The sequence below is a fragment of the Agrilus planipennis genome, unplaced genomic scaffold (assembly GCF_000699045.2).
Source record: "Agrilus planipennis isolate EAB-ADULT unplaced genomic scaffold, Apla_2.0 scaffold86, whole genome shotgun sequence".
Lineage (NCBI taxonomy): Eukaryota > Metazoa > Arthropoda > Insecta > Coleoptera > Buprestidae > Agrilus > Agrilus planipennis.
The window spans coordinates 233,009-252,441 of record NW_020438863.1 but is presented as its reverse complement, the minus strand read 5'-3'; the positions used below and the strand labels follow the sequence as shown (position 1 = coordinate 252,441).

Below are 19,433 nucleotides of genomic sequence, written 5' to 3'. Positions count from 1 at the left end.
ATTCTTTGCCTGTGAGCGCTTTTTCCATCCTGAAAGTTGTTTGACCCTCTAATATCGAAAATCAGCGACTTCTACTAGTTTATCGTCTCCTATTTGTATATTTGTTCTAACCCTATTTTTACACCCCTTACATACCAATATTTCTGTTTTATTTTTATTCGGTTTTATGCCACACTTTATCAATATCATAAGAGGTAATTTCTAATGGATTAAGTACATATAGTTCGGACGATAAAAACTGGCAAAGTCCGCAATAAGTTGTCTGTAAGAATGGACCTATCCACTGTTGCCAACCTACTACAGGAAAAAATCCCACACGCAGGTCGTTTCCCAAAAATGCAGACAAAACCAGGCCTTGCGGGTTTAGATGTTTAGATGTTCGGATTTCGGAACAATACACCAACTCAAACATTTATTTTTATTAGTTTTAACATCTGTTGCTGATCTGTTGACTAGTCACTCTCAAGATGTTTGCTGAAGACCATACAATGATACGAAAACAATATACAATTCAAAAGAGTTCAAGGCAATTTATTGTAGGGACTTTACCTGCAGGTTGCACCAGTAGGATTTGAACGCACGTCGCCGTCGTATATCGACTGTTTCATCGTACAGCATTATACGATTATAGCTGACAAAATTTTACGTTTACAATTAGAAAAATGAACGCCTTCATAATATAATATCAGGTCAGCAAAATCAAACAAAACCAACCACAAAATAGCAAATTACAAAAAATCTTGCGAAAATAAGGAAAAATCCCTTTATCCCTCGAGAACGTCAAAACTCCCTCGAATCGGGATAAATCCCTCGAAGTGGCAACACTGGACCTATCTTCTTTCTTGTTTCCGCTTGGGACTATAGTCATTTACTGCGTTCTGAACACGCCCTTGTTAAGTAAGGAAATGCTTCATGAGTAGTACAGACAAAATGAAAAGAGATGACCGAATTACAGTAGGCGATGCAGCGGTTAGACGTTGCTTAGCTACGCAAAATATCAGGATCGGCTTTATAATTGCCTGGTTGGAATTATATCTTTAAACAAAAGTCTTTTCTTTCTTAAATTCTTGGAAATGTTGTATTTCTTTAAAGTCCGATGCTTGCAACATGCTCAAATTCTGGCTGTCTGCATCTCTTTCTGTTACACATTAATTGGTGTAATGTTATTTCTTTTTCTTTATTAGTGTCCGCTGCAATTCATACCTGACATCTCTTTTCTAAGTTTACGATATTCCTTACAACGTTCTGTCAGCAACCGCTCTAGTCTAGTTAATAAGTTGAAAGAATAAAGTAAATGTGACAGTAGCTGCATCAAACCATAGCTGATACACTCTGTGTAAAAAAAATTTAAGTTAAATTACAGTTTAGATTTTGGTGAAAATGAGAAAGAAATCTTGTGATCGCAAACTATATTAAGCGCATGTGTATTAAGACATTGGGAGTGACGATGTGTTTTATGTTTAATAACACAATTTGTTTCCTAGTTCCTTAAGAATTTAAATGCGGATGTGGGACTAACAGGAAATTTCTCATAACTTTAAGGAAACTCAGTAAAGATATAAGAATATTTATTATTATCGGTACACATAAATAAACATTTTTAATTAATTGGTAAATTGGTATTGTGTATTAGAAAACAACAAGCTGTGTAAACAAATAATTTTACAGTTTTGCATATCTAATTGTATCAGTTGCTTTTACTATTACTTTTGTAATTCTCTTTCATCTCTTCTCATATTAGTTACTACCTATAATAATGATTTTTTATAATTAATAAGTGGCTAAGTACATTCTACACTGTTGAAAGTTAACGTTCTTAATAAAGTTCCTTGACTTATATTTAAGTTGCTTTTTATCACTGTTTAGAATCAATGTTCCATTGTGAAATTTGAAAGGTAAGCGATTTTTTTTAAGAATAGCACAGAATGCGCTTCATAGTCTATTAATAAAGCGTCAGTAACTTTTTTGAGTGCTTGTAGTATTTTTCTACCAAAAGGATTAATTAATTATGTTAGGTCCTATTATTATTTGAATAAAATTTATTGAGAGAAAATTTTGTGTATTTTTTCTTAATATATTTTTTTTCTATAAACAAATTAATGTTATGTGTGTAGAACAACAGGTGTACAATATGTAGTATTTACCTATATGTGTAGAAAGTTATTCGCATCTAATCCATATTTTAGTGAGTTTAGCATTTATTATTTATTCAGTACCAGAAGGCATAAATAGAGGAAAGTCTATTATTTAATCATCAAGAGAACATAACGTGTTATACAATGGGTCAGTTATGGTTAATAATTCATTGAAATTATTATTAAAGGAAATGAGATCATGAAACCAATTTATTTTTCCTAAATGTCACCAGAAGTAATACTGTTCGCGGATTAATAAAATAATTATTATAAACGAATCAAATAGATCGCTTTCTAATAAATGCAAGTGAGAGTAAGAATCACCAATGGAATTACTAATGAAATGAGACTTAACGACAATCCGCATCCTGTAATTTCAGTTTTTTACCACTCATGAGTTTAACGTTTTTTACAGATTAAAATGTTTCTTAGTTTTTAGTAAGAAACTGACCTTTATAGCCTAGTGTTATGGTTAAAACTGAACTTGAACTTGAAGGACCATTTGAAGGATAATTAACAGAAGTGAACATCTACACCTCTATGATACCATCTAATGGAACTTCGTGGAACTAATAAAACGTAAAATACTCAATTTAAAATAATGACTTAAGCCTGAATGCAGTGAACGGTTTAAGTAATTTTAAGGTGTTATTCAGAAATTAGCGATTTCACTTTTGTCCACCACGTGGTAGCAGTGATACCGTAACTCAAATTTATGTTCTACATTTCTAGTAAAAGTCGTACGTGCCATACACACTTTATCCCTACCTAACTGGAACTAACGATCGAGTAAAATCAACAACAGTACTTGAGTATAAAAACGGGTACTTAAAACAAAACCTTTCAGTTTCAGAATCGCACTGTACAGCCTTTTTTGTCTTAATCATTTGCTTTGTGGCAAATTCATTTCATTTTATTGTTGCAGGTTCTTAAATTTAATCCAACTCGTCTTTATATAAGTATATATATGCAATTTTGATGCACCTACATTTTCAAACGACTAATATTCTTCCTTTTTTTTGAAAAGATCTTTTTAAAAACGATTTTATTANTACCATTTATACATAAAACACTAAACATAGTAGTTAGCATATCTTTTTTTAGATCATACATATGGACACAAATTATTACCCAATAAAATATTGAAATTAAGTAATAAAACGTAAGTATTACAATAATTTATTTATAGATTGTGTGGAGTATGTAACATTACGATTGATAAATAGTAGAAAATGTGATCACTGCTTTTTTTTTTATCAGAAGTACACTGTCTACATGGGCATGCAAGACCGGCATTTAATTGAATAACCGATAACCTCTCTAAAGGTGAAAGGTCAAGAGGTAAACCTACGCTATTTTGCAAAGGAAAGTAACATTTAATCATCCTCGTACACCAGTGAAAGGAGTCCACTAGTCGCTTTTATTACTTACACGAATCCAATGTACTTTTTTCGCAGTTCGAGTCGTTTAAAATTGTACAAGCACCAGAGAAAGGCGAATCTGAATGTAGGAAGTGTACTGATGTATTGGGATAATTTTGTTATTATGAAACTGTTTAAGATTGGATACGTGTATGATGAAGATGTATTATTAATTTCTTTACTGAATATTACTGACAATATCAAAGCAAATTACAGTAAGTGGTAACGAGTTAATGAAAGGAATTGACTTAATTGAATTGTTTGAAATCTTTGCAAAACAGACTCGTCGAATATTCAAATTTTCTTCATAAACGAAAGATTTTCTGACCGTAGGATAATGGTTCACACAGCTATTGTATGACTAAACAGAAATTTTTTGATGATAGGTAAATAAATAACTTTCTTCTTTCTATTTTGTGAAAGAAACTAATCCACATATCATTACCAGAAATAAAAGAAATGTTTTGAATATTGACTTTATTATGGTGGAACATGGATTTATCCATCCAAATTAAGGACACGACAGTGTTATTTTTTATTATAGCATCCTTTATACACGATGAGAAATCCTACCAATACAAGGTTTCTATTAAGAGTGCCATCAGAATCATCTTAAAAATTGTACCTTCACAGTCTCCGCAAAAAAACATCATCTCTTCTGAACAAGCTGTACGAATTCATTAAATTAGTTAAAAATATTCATACTTTATTTATTAAAATACGTTCTTTTAATTCAGAACAGAGATTACCCCGAGTTCCACTCCTGGATTTTTTTACGATCTAATGAAAGATCTTATAATACTCAACTGAGGATGTAATAAATATTTCGACGATACCCTTGGCTACAAGGTCCGTATTATTATCATCATCATCGCCATATATCTATTGATCCAGGATGGTATAGATTTGTAATAATAATATGTAATTCGTGAGATTATCCCATCTCATGGTCCATCAACTTTCTGGAATTAGATGACAAATGAAACGTTTAAGAAAAGAGATGAAATCGAGTTTTAGGTCTATCTTCGATATCCAGAAACATTCTCATAAAAAGTCATAAATCTTTTGATGCCTTGGACGTGTTTAGACGTCAATATTTGATGATAGGGTAGCCGACGAGACGTGATTGTTAGACTACGGTATGAAGGATCGCCATGGTTAAATTATAAGTGTCAAGAATCGTCTAAATTTGGATGGGTTATACTAGTATTAATAAAGTATATGTATTAACTGCTCCATATGAACGATTTTGAAGGCCAAGGTCGATTGCCTTTGACGTTCACTTTCTAAACTCGCATTTTACATTAGACAAAGAAAGTACATTACGTCTTTATTTAAATACGGAAGACATGACACAGAAGGAAATTACATACTTTTACTAGGTATTAAATATGCATTTTCACTTCCGACATTTTCTGTTATTGTCGCCATTGAGTCTTTACAAATCGGAACATCAAAGAGAAAGAAAATCGTTTTGAAAACGGATCACCTTTAGGTATTATGCAAGCTTTTTAGGGGAAAGGGGACATAAATTTTTCTTTTTACCAACAAGGAGAGACAGCTGATTTGCTAGGGCTTCCGACACCAGGCAGTTTTTTTATGTATTAACCGCCACAATAGACAATTTCAAAATAGGAAAAGGGGGAGAGGGAAAGTAAGTTCAAACTAATTTATTTGTCCCTTACTTTGGTACACTGACGGTTATACAAGAGAAAACGTTAAAAATTAGAAGTTCAGATTACGTGAAGGTCTACACTGCAACTAGCTGACTTCAGCATTTCTTAAACTTGCAACTGTTTTTCACCCCAAGATGCTTTTAGACATTTTATACATACATATTTTAATAATGAATTTTGAAACTGAAATGGATATGTAAAAGAATCTTGGGTTTTCTCACAAACGATAAACAAGGGGTTTTAAATGCAGAGTTGATAGTAAGAAAGAAAGAAATATGAGAAAAGGGATGATTTTAAACTAGACTAGATCACAAATTAATGACACAAAAAAGTTACAATAAGTAGAATATAAAGGCCATAGGACTATAAACATACTCAATCAGCCCTAGAGGTACATCCAGGGCTGATTCATTGAGGGTATATTGCTACTAATAAGACACGTTAATCCTGAAAATTTTTTTAAAATTGGGTTTTGAATAAATCCAAACAAAAGAAAAACCAGAATATTTTTTTTCTCAATAACAGCATAACCGATTTGAATGAAATTAATACACGTTAAAGAGGTATATAATTTGAAAGGTTATTCTACATTGGAAAAGACATAAAAAAATTATTTCATAATTGTTCTTGAATGTTATCATAAAGAAATTATTTCGGAAAAGATCGCCTGTTTTTAATGGTTACTACAAAGATTATGAGCTGTTATTTTTTCCGAGTATAGCCCTTATATATCTCTATCACGTCTATAAATTTAATTCAAATTGGTCCTTTTTGATAAAAAAAATATTTTCTGATTTTTCGTTTTTTTGGAGTTATTCAAAAATCAAAATGGATAGAGGTCTAAAATTTTCAGGATTACCTTATCTCATTAGTACCAATATACCCCCAAAAAATAATCCAGAAATCCCTCTGGAGCCGATTCACTATGCTTATCGTTCTATAGCCTTTAGGATAAGGGGTATTTGAAGCAAGTTATTGAATAGTGCACTTTTGACATTAGAATATTAAGTTTGGTTTTAAATAACTTGGACCAGTGATAAAATGTGAGATTTTTAAAAGTTTGTTTTAAATCTCCCTCTCAAAACCTCAAATTCCCGAAGCTTAATAAAAGCGTTAGAAAACTGTTTAATGTTTGCGTCTGTACAGTGAAAAATTAATACGTTTGATAATTTGATGGCGAGTTTCTAATTCTGTTTACATAATGTCAGCAATCCGACTCCTCATTCGTTTTAATATGCTAATAAAAGGAAGTTGTTGTGTTACACGGGTGATAATTGTGAGAAATTTGAAACTTCATTACCATTTACTCAATCCAACTATTAGACAACGGCAAGCGGTAGTTTGGTCCCCACGCTAAAACTGAACAGACGAACTTTAATTATTTTAATTAGTACACTTAACGGCAACGTAATCAATGCAGTTTCAACGACTTTCTTTTTCTCCTAATTGTCAAAGTTGTTCATAAAAAGAAATAATCGTTCTTCACATACGACGATTGAACGTATCATTAGATGTAGGTACATACTTTAATAGAAATGAAGACCAAATCACACAACGGTGCTAATTTTTATCCCTATTATCTTTGGGGTTTTCCGTAAATTAAGTAATGCAAAGGGGGGAAGGTGATGTTTATTCTTGTGTTTCGGTCATGTTACGTGGGGGAAGGTGACAGAGGTGGGAGAAGTTTTTGTTAAGTAACGATTTTAGAACCGAAATTGCCAGAACATAATTCTGCCATTCGATACATTAATTTCCGTTGTTTAGCACTCAGACAACATACTTTAATGCAGATTAGAAATTGCAATTCTTTATTAAAAGGTGAATTATTATGACAAATTAAAAAATCCTTCTTAGAGTCCTCTGTTCTCCTATTCTTTCTAATACCTTTTCATTTCTAACCTTCTCCATCCATGGTATCCTCATCATTCGCCTATAACACCACATTTCGAACGTTTCTAACCATTTCTTTTCCGCCGCGCCCACCGTCTATGATTCGCACCCGTACAGCGTCACGCTCCAGCATACACCATTAACAATCTTTTTCGAATTAAAATAATTCGAAGTGGTCTGTATTCTGTTGAAACTGCCAGACGCGGATCGCGATTTCGATCTTTTTGGATCTCATCAGCGCGTTGCAGGCAGCTCCGACAGAACACAGACCAACTTTTACCTGCTGTCTTAACAGTGCGTTTTAGAAAATACTACAAATGGCGCAGTAAACGCCATCTGTAGCACGATGCTACATTTTAGGATTACGTATGCTCCAACAAGGTCCACTTGTGTGGATATCTACTTGCTGAAAACGAATCCCGGCGTAACCAACCTCAACGTGATGGGCACGTTAGCTTAATCTAATAAAATAATTCCAAGTGGTCTGTATTCTGTCGAAACTGTCAGACGCGGATCGCGATTTTGGATCCTTTTGGATCTCATCAGCGCGTCGCAAGCAGCTCCGACAGAACACAGACCAACTTTTACCTGCTGTCTTAACAGTGTGTTTTAGAAAATACTACAAATGGCGCAGTAAACGCCATTTGTAGCACGATGCTACATTTTAGGATTACGTATGCTCCAACAATCTTTTTCGAATTTCTGAATTAACCGTTCGTAAGCATAGAAGAAGTGACTTCTTTTTATTGAAGGCGACTCGACCCTGCGCTACCCTCTGCTTTAGTTTTTTGGTAATTAATCAATTTTCAGAAATTTCACTTGCTCTAACATATTTTAAATTGACATCTATTCTCGACATGAAATGTATTTTCCCATCTAGTCGATTGGTGTAGCTTACATTCTTTTTTGTAATAAATCTAACCAATTAATTATCTTCTGACCTGTTTCGTTTTTGCGATAGACGCAGATGAACAATTGTGGGGCATCGCGTTAACGTATTAAATTTATTGATTTAGCACACGATTTTGTTACATCAAAAGGAGATGATTACCACAGCAAGTTCTGTTCTAGGCTGGTGCATTTGTGAAGGTAAGAAATTGTAATATTGAACGATGTCCTAACGTATTGATATTCAAGTACCTGATGACCGCTGCTAAAAGAACTATCAAAGAGAATAGTAAATAGCTTTGAAACGTTGTGCAATAAGAGTGCGAGGTGTTCGAATAGCCCAAAAGCTGTTTATCTATTATAATATAAAAGTACGAACATACATTCTTTGTGCAACCGGCAGTTAGATCATAGATACAAAGTCATATCTAATACGTATTCAAATTCAATTCAAAAGCCTACACTACAACAAGCAGCTTACATACATATTAATTAGGGTACATTCTAAAGAAGAATTTTAATTTTGTTGACTTATGCTTATGCTAAATCCCACATTTGTATTTATTCTTCCAATTTTGCGTTATTGACACCAATGAATTAATTTTTGGACTGTTTGCTCAAATCCGTATTCGAAATAGCATATAATAAGTATATGAATAAAATTAAAAGTTCTCCGTAACGGAACTCTTGAATAGGTAACTGTAATAGCTAGTGAAAAAAGAAAAACGTAATGGATTTTATTATCCATTCTTCCCTTGACCATAATTCAGTCTAATAAAACCAAAGTCAATCTAGGGTTTAAAGTTATTCATTACTCAAAAATAACAGCCAGCGTTTCAACCGAGTTGTCGGGCTTTTTAAAAATAAACTAGCCTTGAAAATGCTGACAGCTTGGGCGAAACGTCGGCTGTTGTTTTTGAACTCCTAGTTTAGCTTTGATTTTACACCAAAACTTGGATATGTTTAATATGTGCAAAAATGAAGTGAGACTTTTCATTGGTCAGAATGCATCCAGCCGTTTGGATGTTTTGGAGGACTAATGAATCCAATATACATATAAGTATACATATACCTAGATCCGTGTGAAAAACGAATTTTTTTCTTTTAGTTGTTTTATGCATATCACAGGCGCTCTTTCAATCAAGAGTTATCTGACTCCCTAAATATCGAACATCGGAATTTTTCCAGTTCTTTGTCTGCTATTCTTATATTACTTCTAACCCTACTTTTACATCCCCTGTATACATACAACTTTTTTAATATCTTCTTTCCTACTTGCTTCATGCTTTGAAATGTTCTTCTGTCACAATTATTTTTGATGATAATCTCCGAGTTAGACCCCGCTCGGACATCCGAATAAGGAACTATTTTATGTCCAGAATGCTTAACATAACCCAATCTAACCTAACCTAACCCTACTTTTACATTCCTTATATACATACAACTTTTTTAAGATTTTCTTCCCTATTTATTCCTTGCTTCTAATATTCCCTGTTCCTACTCTTGAAATGTTCTTCTGCCACAATTACTTTTGATGACAATTTCCGAGTTAGTTCCCACTAGGAACTATTTTATGTCCAGAATGCTTAACATAACCCAATCTAACCTAACCTAACCCTACTTTTACATTCCTTATATACATACAACTTTTTTAAGATTTTCTTCCCTATTTATTCCTTGCTTCTAATATTCCCTGTTCCTACTCTTGAAATGTTCTTCTGCCACAATTACTTTTGATGACAATTTCCGAGTTAGTTCCCACTAGGAACTATTTTATGTCCAGAATGCTTAACATAACCCAATCTAACCTAACCTAACCCTACTTTTACATTCCTTATATACATACAACTTTTTTAAGATTTTCTTCCCTATTTATTCCTTGCTTCTAATATTCCCTGTTCCTACTCTTGAAATGTTCTTCTGCCACAATTACTTTTGATGACAATTTCCGAGTTAGTTCCCACTAGGAACTATTTTATGTCCAGAATGCTTAACATAACCCAATCTAACCTAACCTAACCCTACTTTTACATTCCTTATATACATACAACTTTTTTAAGATTTTCTTCCCTATTTATTCCTTGCTTCTAATATTCCCTGTTCCTACTCTTGAAATGTTCTTCTGCCACAATTACTTTTGATGACAATTTCCGAGTTAGTTCCCACTAGGAACTATTTTATGTCCAGAATGCTTAACATAACCCAATCTAACCTAACCTAACCCTACTTTTACATTCCTTATATACATACAACTTTTTTAAGATTTTCTTCCCTATTTATTCCTTGCTTCTAATATTCCCTGTTCCTACTCTTGAAATGTTCTTCTGCCACAATTACTTTTGATGACAATTTCCGAGTTAGTTCCCACTAGGAACTATTTTATGTCCAGAATGCTTAACATAACCCAATCTAACCTAACCTAACCCTACTTTTACATTCCTTATATACATACAACTTTTTTAAGATTTTCTTCCCTATTTATTCCTTGCTTCTAATATTCCCTGTTCCTACTCTTGAAATGTTCTTCTGCCACAATTACTTTTGATGACAATTTCCGAGTTAGTTCCCACTAGGAACTATTTTATGTCCAGAATGCTTAACATAACCCAATCTAACCTAACCTAACCCTACTTTTACATTCCTTATATACATACAACTTTTTTAAGATTTTCTTCCCTATTTATTCCTTGCTTCTAATATTCCCTGTTCCTACTCTTGAAATGTTCTTCTGCCACAATTACTTTTGATGACAATTTCCGAGTTAGTTCCCACTAGGAACTATTTTATGTCCAGAATGCTTAACATAACCCAATCTAACCTAACCTAACCCTACTTTTACATTCCTTATATACATACAACTTTTTTAAGATTTTCTTCCCTATTTATTCCTTGCTTCTAATATTCCCTGTTCCTACTCTTGAAATGTTCTTCTGCCACAATTACTTTTGATGACAATTTCCGAGTTAGTTCCCACTAGGAACTATTTTATGTCCAGAATGCTTAACATAACCCAATCTAACCTAACCTAACCCTACTTTTACATTCCTTATATACATACAACTTTTTTAAGATTTTCTTCCCTATTTATTCCTTGCTTCTAATATTCCCTGTTCCTACTCTTGAAATGTTCTTCTGCCACAATTACTTTTGATGACAATTTCCGAGTTAGTTCCCACTAGGAACTATTTTATGTCCAGAATGCTTAACATAACCCAATCTAACCTAACCTAACCCTACTTTTACATTCCTTATATACATACAACTTTTTTANTATTTAGTTACTTAAATAAAAATTACATTCTACTCAAATACTTCATTTAAATGAATCAAACCAAAAAAGCATTAAATTTAGTGGAAAACATTATAATAAGGAAATACAAAAAACAACTAATAAACAATCATACCCCCCCTTTGCCTAACAATGACAACGGTCCTATCCCTGGATCTCCACTATTTAGTCTAGTTTAATTACTTTTGTTATTGTTGTCAAGGTCCATTGAACATCACCCTTTTGTTGTCTCTGAGCCGTGTTCACTGAACTTTAACAACTATTAGTATGAATTAGGATTAGTTCCCTGAAAAAGGTAACCTTGTTACCGAAAAGTACTTCGGACAACTAAATTGTCGTGTTTTGGTGTTGGGGTTGAGCTATTTTGTTTGTTCTATATTTTAACTGTAGATATATATATAAACTTAAATAATCTTTACCTTCGTTTTTTAGCGCGATTGTCTACCCATCACTTCAGAGGTAGACCACCTATTTCGACGGTTCTCCACCCCCCTCCCCAATACCCCCCACGCTTTCCCATTTTTCCTTCTCAATCCTCTCCCCAATCCCAACTTTCCATTCTCTTCCCGGGGATGAATAACCAACAGGGGTTATCTCTCCATTCGAGGAGGTGTTTTAGTCGATAAAAATCCGACACTATCTCCCTTCAGGGAGTCTTTTTTTTAACATTTTCCCTCCTTGAGAATTATCTCAACAAAAAAAAGTTCATCTAAAGAACTTGTTTAGCGAAACAAAATTATAGCGATTGTGNTCATAATTATTTTTGATGACAATCTCCGAGTTAGCCCCCGCTCGGAGATCCGAATGGGGAACTATTTTATGTCCAGAGTGCTTATGTCATCATTAAAGTTTCAATAAGTTATAATAATAATTAATAATGTAGTCGTATCCCGTCGCCTTTCACGTCGCAGTATTGTGCACCAGAATGCCATGCCGACCCTCATGATCTCTGTCACCCTGAGTAGTAGAAGAGCTGTTGTCCTCTTTCAGGAACTAGTAACTAATAGCTATGTCTTTTTACAGCTAATAAAAATGCTCGTTTGCATGATTTCGTATTTTTTGAGAACCAATATGAGTTTTCAATGTCTATAACACTGTAAAGACGTTAGTTTCACTTTCAAGAGGTCAAAGAGGTAATTTTGTATTGTTTTTATTAGCTAAAGGTTGATGATAATCCCACATACATATTTTACGTATTTTCCAATAAGTTTACTGCTTTCACTGCAAGGATGCGTCGTTTATATATTATTGCTAATGGCATTCGGTAGTTTCAAAATCGTTTATCTATGCAATAATTTTTAATCAAGAGAGTGCAAGCACCAATGATTGTATTAAGGCACTGTACCGCATTTACTTTCACGAATAACTAACTGCGCTGTCTCTTCTTCTTTCTGCAGATTGCAGTGGGTAAAGAAGAGATTATAGTAAGATTAATAAGAATTTTCCAAATTGCAGCAGCGATTTGAACTCTTAAAATAGTCACCTTCTCTATCAATTCCAAATTTTACCATCGATAATTATAATGACAAATATTAACAAATATTGAATCAAGTAAATGCATTCACTGTATTGAAGGATTTAGAAGAACGCATTAAAACTATCATAAATTAGTTTAAACACCGGTGCAATTCGTTTTAACTGTATTGCATTACAAACGTATTTAATCAGTGATGGATTATACCGGATTTGAGTAAAAGTTGGTAGATTACCTCGGACCAGAAGAATTGCTTTTTTGTAAGTAATTGGTGACCCAAAATTGTTGGGATAAATGTAGAAAGTAAAAGTAGGACCGTAGACATGCCGTTCTTTATATTTAATGTGTTATTAATAGCATCTTCAAGTAACATCCTATACAACCAAAAACTACAATTTAATTAATTAAATAATAGATAATGGAGAAATTATATTGGTTATGAAACAAAAAATAATGTATAACAGAGCCAAGTAATATTTATCTACATTGCGAATTTATTTTATCTAGCATAAAAAGAAAAAAAGGTATTGCTTTGTTCGGAAATCGAACAAGCATTCTATTCTTGAATGTAGAACACCAATTATGTACCCCAGATCCTTATTAATTAAATTGTAGCGACTATAAAAATATTTAGTTACTTAAATAAAAATTACATTCTACTCAAATACTTCATTTAAATGAATCAAACCAAAAAAGCATTAAATTTAGTGGAAAACATTATAATAAGGAAATACAAAAAACAACTAATAAACAATCATACCCCCCCTTTGCCTAACAATGACAACGGTCCTATCCCTGGATCTCCACTATTTAGTCTAGTTTAATTACTTTTGTTATTGTTGTCAAGGTCCATTGAACATCACCCTTTTGTTGTCTCTGAGCCGTGTTCACTGAACTTTAACAACTATTAGTATGAATTAGGATTAGTTCCCTGAAAAAGGTAACCTTGTTACCGAAAAGTACTTCGGACAACTAAATTGTCGTGTTTTGGTGTTGGGGTTGAGCTATTTTGTTTGTTCTATATTTTAACTGTAGATATATATATATATATATAAACTTAAATAATCTTTACCTTCGTTTTTTAGCGCGATTGTCTACCCATCACTTCAGAGGTAGACCACCTATTTCGACGGTTCTCCACCCCCCTCCCCAATACCCCCCACGCTTTCCCATTTTTCCTTCTCAATCCTCTCCCCAATCCCAACTTTCCATTCTCTTCCCGGGGATGAATAACCAACAGGGGTTATCTCTCCATTCGAGGAGGTGTTTTAGTCGATAAAAATCCGACACTATCTCCCTTCAGGGAGTCTTTTTTTTAACATTTTCCCTCCTTGAGAATTATCTCAACAAAAAAAAAGTTCATCTAAAGAACTTGTTTAGCGAAACAAAATTATAGCGATTGTGGTAGGAATAGTTTATTATTTATTTTGTAAGGATCTGTTTTAAAAAGGCACCCACTGTATTTCGTTATTTCGTAAGTTTTAATAAATTCTAATGCAAGAGTGTTTTCCTCTGAGTTGGACGTGTCAAACACGAAAAAGCAAAATCTACTTCCTTGGATTTAATTTATATTCGGAGCATTCGTCTTCGACTTATACAACACTTATAATAGATAGTTAGATACTGATGAAGTAGCAAAATGATTACGATATTTTGGTCGTTAAAATAACCGCTTTGCAATGACTAAACATAGAAATTGTTAAATTAGGTAGAGAAAGTTTGAAATTATTTAACGTAATTTATAACGAAGTTGTTCATTATTCATTAGGTCAGTCCTGTAAACGGGTTTATTACCATAGGGGTAACGACCGTACTATAAAATATTGCCCTTTATTATCTGCTACTACATATTTTGATAAAACAATCTGTGTGGTGTCATGGGGCATCCGGTGAAAAGGAAATTTCTTATGCGATTCGACAAATATTCTCATTTGCATTTTTTTTATTGTCCTCAAAACTTTCTACTTTTGACTAACACTTTTAAAAAATGTTTGTTAATATATACTGAATGGACATATTTAGCTATTTGACACGCATATTTAATCATTTAATCAATCTAAACTTGCATTGAATGCAAATATGACCCTTACCTTACGGTTTGGTTTTATAACAATAAATTACATTACCAAAACCTATCTATCCTTAAACGGTACCCCCCAAAAGAGTTTATTGCCAAACTTAAAAATTTGTAATATTTCTTTCACTTTTTTAAATTAGTGCATAATTTTTATACATTCTAGCGAATTTATAATTTTTACTATTTGATTTAAATTAGAAGGATTTTTACATATCCCTAGCAGTAAAAACAAAAGTATTTTGTAAATGTATCTGTAAAAGTGTCTGTAATGTCAATCTCATTAAAAATTATCATTGTAGCCAGTGACAGATTTCTCCATTACCAATTTGAAGCATCATGTGCAGCGCTTATGTTTATTTTTAGAAAGTGTACATAATCCAATATTTCAATTAATCCATGTTGAACAATCCGTCTACCCTGTGCAAGTATTTAGGTTAAAAATGACCATACATATAGAAAAAAGTTAATATTAATCGATTTCTTGTCATCAATACATATATGGTCATCTGTCCGAGATTGTAGTAATCGGAAGTTATATAATCAACTTTTGATATTTTTTTTATAATTATTGAAATATTTAAAAGTGAAAAGTTAAGTTAACCAAAAGCTTGAATAAATATTTCATGTCTTATAATCAAGCAATGTTTTCTTATATAACAAAATTAATATTAGTACTAAAATAGTTACATTTATTATAGAATACTTGACCGATACAATTTCTGACAATGTTAAAGCAATTTGCATAAGTTACAATTGAAACATCTCGCTTAAACTCAATAATTGAAAATGATAATTCGGGTTCGTCGCTTGACCTACCGTTGAAGTCTCCGAGGTTTTTCCGTTCTAGCATCGAAATGAGGATTTACATCAGTTTTTTCAGACAAAAAGTACTTTTCCACTAAAGGATTAACGTGTGAGACGATTTCTGTTACCATAGAGTAGTTCTTTAAAGCTCTATTGTTATTTAAATGCTTGCCATTTCAAGGCTGCGCCTGGACACCTTTATAAAGCTATTGAACCGTTATGATATTAGTGAAATGTTATATAACTCTTAAGATAATGATAAATATGCTAATGAAAACACGAAATCATCTAGGAAATAAAAATTTCTAATAATAAATAAGTAAAGACAATTTCTTTATACAACAAAATAAAATTAGCGCCATGCACCAAAATGGTTCTATTTTCTTGAGAAAACGTGGTTGACAAAATATTTTACAAATGTCCAAGTCATTTACTGTAGTGGTAATTCAATTAATTTAAAAGAAAATAATTAAAATTTGGGTTCGTCGCTTGATCTACCGTTGAAGTCTCCTAGAGGTTTTTCCGTTTTAGCTTCGAAATGAGGGTTTATATCAAAAATTTTGTCAGACAAAAGATACGTTACCACTAAAGGTCTAACGTGTCAAACAGTTTCTGTTACCATAGAGTAGTGTTTTAAAGCTCTATCGTTATTTAAATGCTTGCTGTTTCAAGACTGCGTCTAGACAACTTTTATTAAAGCTATTAAACCGTTATGATATTAGTGAAATGTTGTACAACTCTTAAGATAATGATAAATATGCTAATGAAAACACGAAATCATCTAGGAAATAAAAATTTCTAATAATAAATAAGTAAAGACAATTTCTTTATACAACAAAATAAAATTAGCGCCATGCACCAAAATGGTTCTATTTTCTTGAGAAAACGTGGTTGACAGAATATTTTACAAACGTCCAAGCCATTTACTGTAGTGGTAGTTCAATTAATTTAAAAAGAAATAATTAAAATTCGGGTTCGTCGCTTGATCTACCGTTGAAGTCTTCGAGGTTTTTCCGTTCTAACGTCGAAACGAGGGCCTATATCAAAATTTGTTTCAAACAAAAGATACTCCAACACCAAATCATTAACGGATATAGCAACTTTTGTTAGGATAAAATCGACATTGAAAGCTACAGTGGTTAAAACACCTGCAATTGTAAACATTTTAAACAAACTAGCCAGTAAATAGGCTTCTAGAAACCCAGTTGTATATCTCTAACTTTAGTTTCATGTTTACAAAATGCAAATATAACTACCGCTTGTGGTAAAACAGTTATGTAAACAAAATCCTACGGACGGAACAAGATATAATAGTGGTTTTGGGAATCCATTGCCTGTATTTAACATCGAGATTAATATAATAACGACAGGTGTAGAAAAGTATGTCACCAGTTTAGCGACCAATTAATGAAAATGGTTCTAATATTTTAAGAAAATAATTGCAAATTATCTTTACGAGGTTACGGCCTCTCGTTGGGCTATTATGCAAGAACGAAGGTTGAAAAAAAAACAAACTAAACAGCAAATACATAGACCCTTAAGTTATGAAAGAAGAACCTATACGAAAAGAAGATGGTTTAAGTTCAGTGTGGTCTCTCTAAACTGAAAAATAATGTTAAAATAATAATAATGTAATACAAACAATACTTTTAACACTTGACACTGAAAAACTTGACCCTGCAGTATTCTTTGCTGGAGACATAAAATAAAGAATAGCGCAGGACCAATTTTGATTTAAATAAACTAGCATTAATAAGTTTGTAAAAAAATGTATCTAAACACGTGTTTAAAAAGTATTACAGGCGTTTCACTGATTGCCTAACAAAACAACATTAGACTGAAGAAATGCTAAATTAGGGTATTCTTGTGTGGTTTTTCTTAGTAGCATTCAAACACCTTGTTATTTTCAACTTGTGCTTCAAAACATATATACAGTTGGTTGGATGTGATGTTAATAATTCTCTAAACATTGCATTAAATGTTACATAAGTATACTTACACATTTAATTAATTTATAAATTGGATATTAACCCAAATATGTGTTTAAGTACTATTAAAACAAAATATTTACGTATCTATATACATTTAGTGTACTCAGCAATTACCGTCGGAAAATTTAGCTAGCAAATGGTAACATCTTCAGTGTTATGTCAATTTTTCTTGTTTTACTTGTTAAATCTTCGTACGATCAACAAATGATTACATGCATGATCACATCCTATTACCAACTTTATTTTGGTGCCAAGAAAAAGAGACATCGGATTTTCAATCTTGATAACATCAAGGAAGAACCAGATTTAAAATGTTAAATAATACGAGTGTTAAATACAAATTAAGTAATGTCAATCTCGAAAAGTATTTACAACTACTAAACAGAAGAACTTATAGAAGCATCAGGTAGTTATCATACACATAAATGTTTAATGAGATACTGTTCAGAACATTAATTTATAAATGCTTTTTAAATTAATTAGTGGGCAATTAAACGCTTAACATTGTAGCATGCCCTGAAGCAAAGCCAACGCCTTTTAGGACCAACGAAAGTGAAATTTTTATTGTAATGTATATAATTACGTTTTTAGAGAACCGAGCGACTTTATTAGTCGATAAGTATTATCAATCTTAACGCAATAGCTGTTTATTGTGCGGCTCATATTAATAACCATTCAAACAAAAACATTAGCAGCTACTTTCAACTTTTTCTTTCAAGGTCAAATGGTTTCTCAATTTATTAATTTAACAACACTGAATCACTTTCAATTGAAGAAAAGGGAATATGAAAGAGACACCAGAGACTAGGAAAAAGAAAGAGAGGCAAAATATAAATGGAAACTTATATTTCTTGCACAACGGTGTTAATAAATTAGACACTTCTCCTTTTTTTCTTAATGTACTTTAAGTGTAGAAATGTGCGTGTAGGTACTAAGTACGTGAAAAAGGAAAAAAGCCTAGAAGACGACGTTGCAACAAAAGTTGTGTTATGATTTTGTCTGACCTGGTTATTACTATGGCAACGTACACACACATGTGAGAGTTATGTGTGCCTGTGTTGGTGAACTTATTTATTACTCGAACATCTCAACTTTCAGGTTGAAAGAGAAATACAAAGAGACCGTCTACGGCTTCCTCGCACAGTCGTTACTATGGTTATTATCGGATTGTACTTTTACAGATAAAATTTGTTAAAAGGTCTCGAATTATTATGATAAAATTAACTGTATCATAAAAACGAAAAACATCCTGGCAAATTAAGAAGTTGCTTCAAATTTAATTACGCCTGTCCTTGTTTAACAAAAGTATCTTTTATTTAATTTGAAATATTAATTGTAGAAAGACCTGTTCAAAAAAACCTACCTATTATCAAAGTACTTGTAACAAAACTCTTACGAAAACCTTCACGTTCTTTCTTTATTCAGTAATTTAAAGATGATTATAATTCTTGTTAAGTTTTTTTGTTTGTTTGAACTTATTGCAAAAATTACCAGGAGCACTTCTTTGAAGGTCCTTGTGCTTTCAGAAAATAATTACATCCATCTTAAAGAACTTATAACAAAAATGTATTCAAAGTCAAATAAAATTACAAACATTATTCATTATTCAACAACTGCTTCTACCTTATGCCACATCTACATTACTGTAATTTTTAAAATATAATTTAAATAATTTTTGTCATTTGGTACAACTCTTGTGCATTACGGAAGAACTGAAAAATTATTTAAAGTTCAAGTCGCGTGTTTTTTAAAATATCCTAACTAGTTCAGTATTTATAATTCCTTACA

At 32.3% G+C, this 19,433-nt stretch overlaps 1 protein-coding gene across 3 annotated transcripts in view; it reads right to left on the bottom strand.

The window, feature by feature from the left end:
- The window catches only part of LOC108735668 (glycine-rich protein DOT1-like), a 93,823-nt gene that overhangs the window by 2,662 nt on the left and 71,728 nt on the right, over positions 1 to 19,433 (bottom strand). The gene's annotated exons all lie outside the window — the stretch shown is intronic.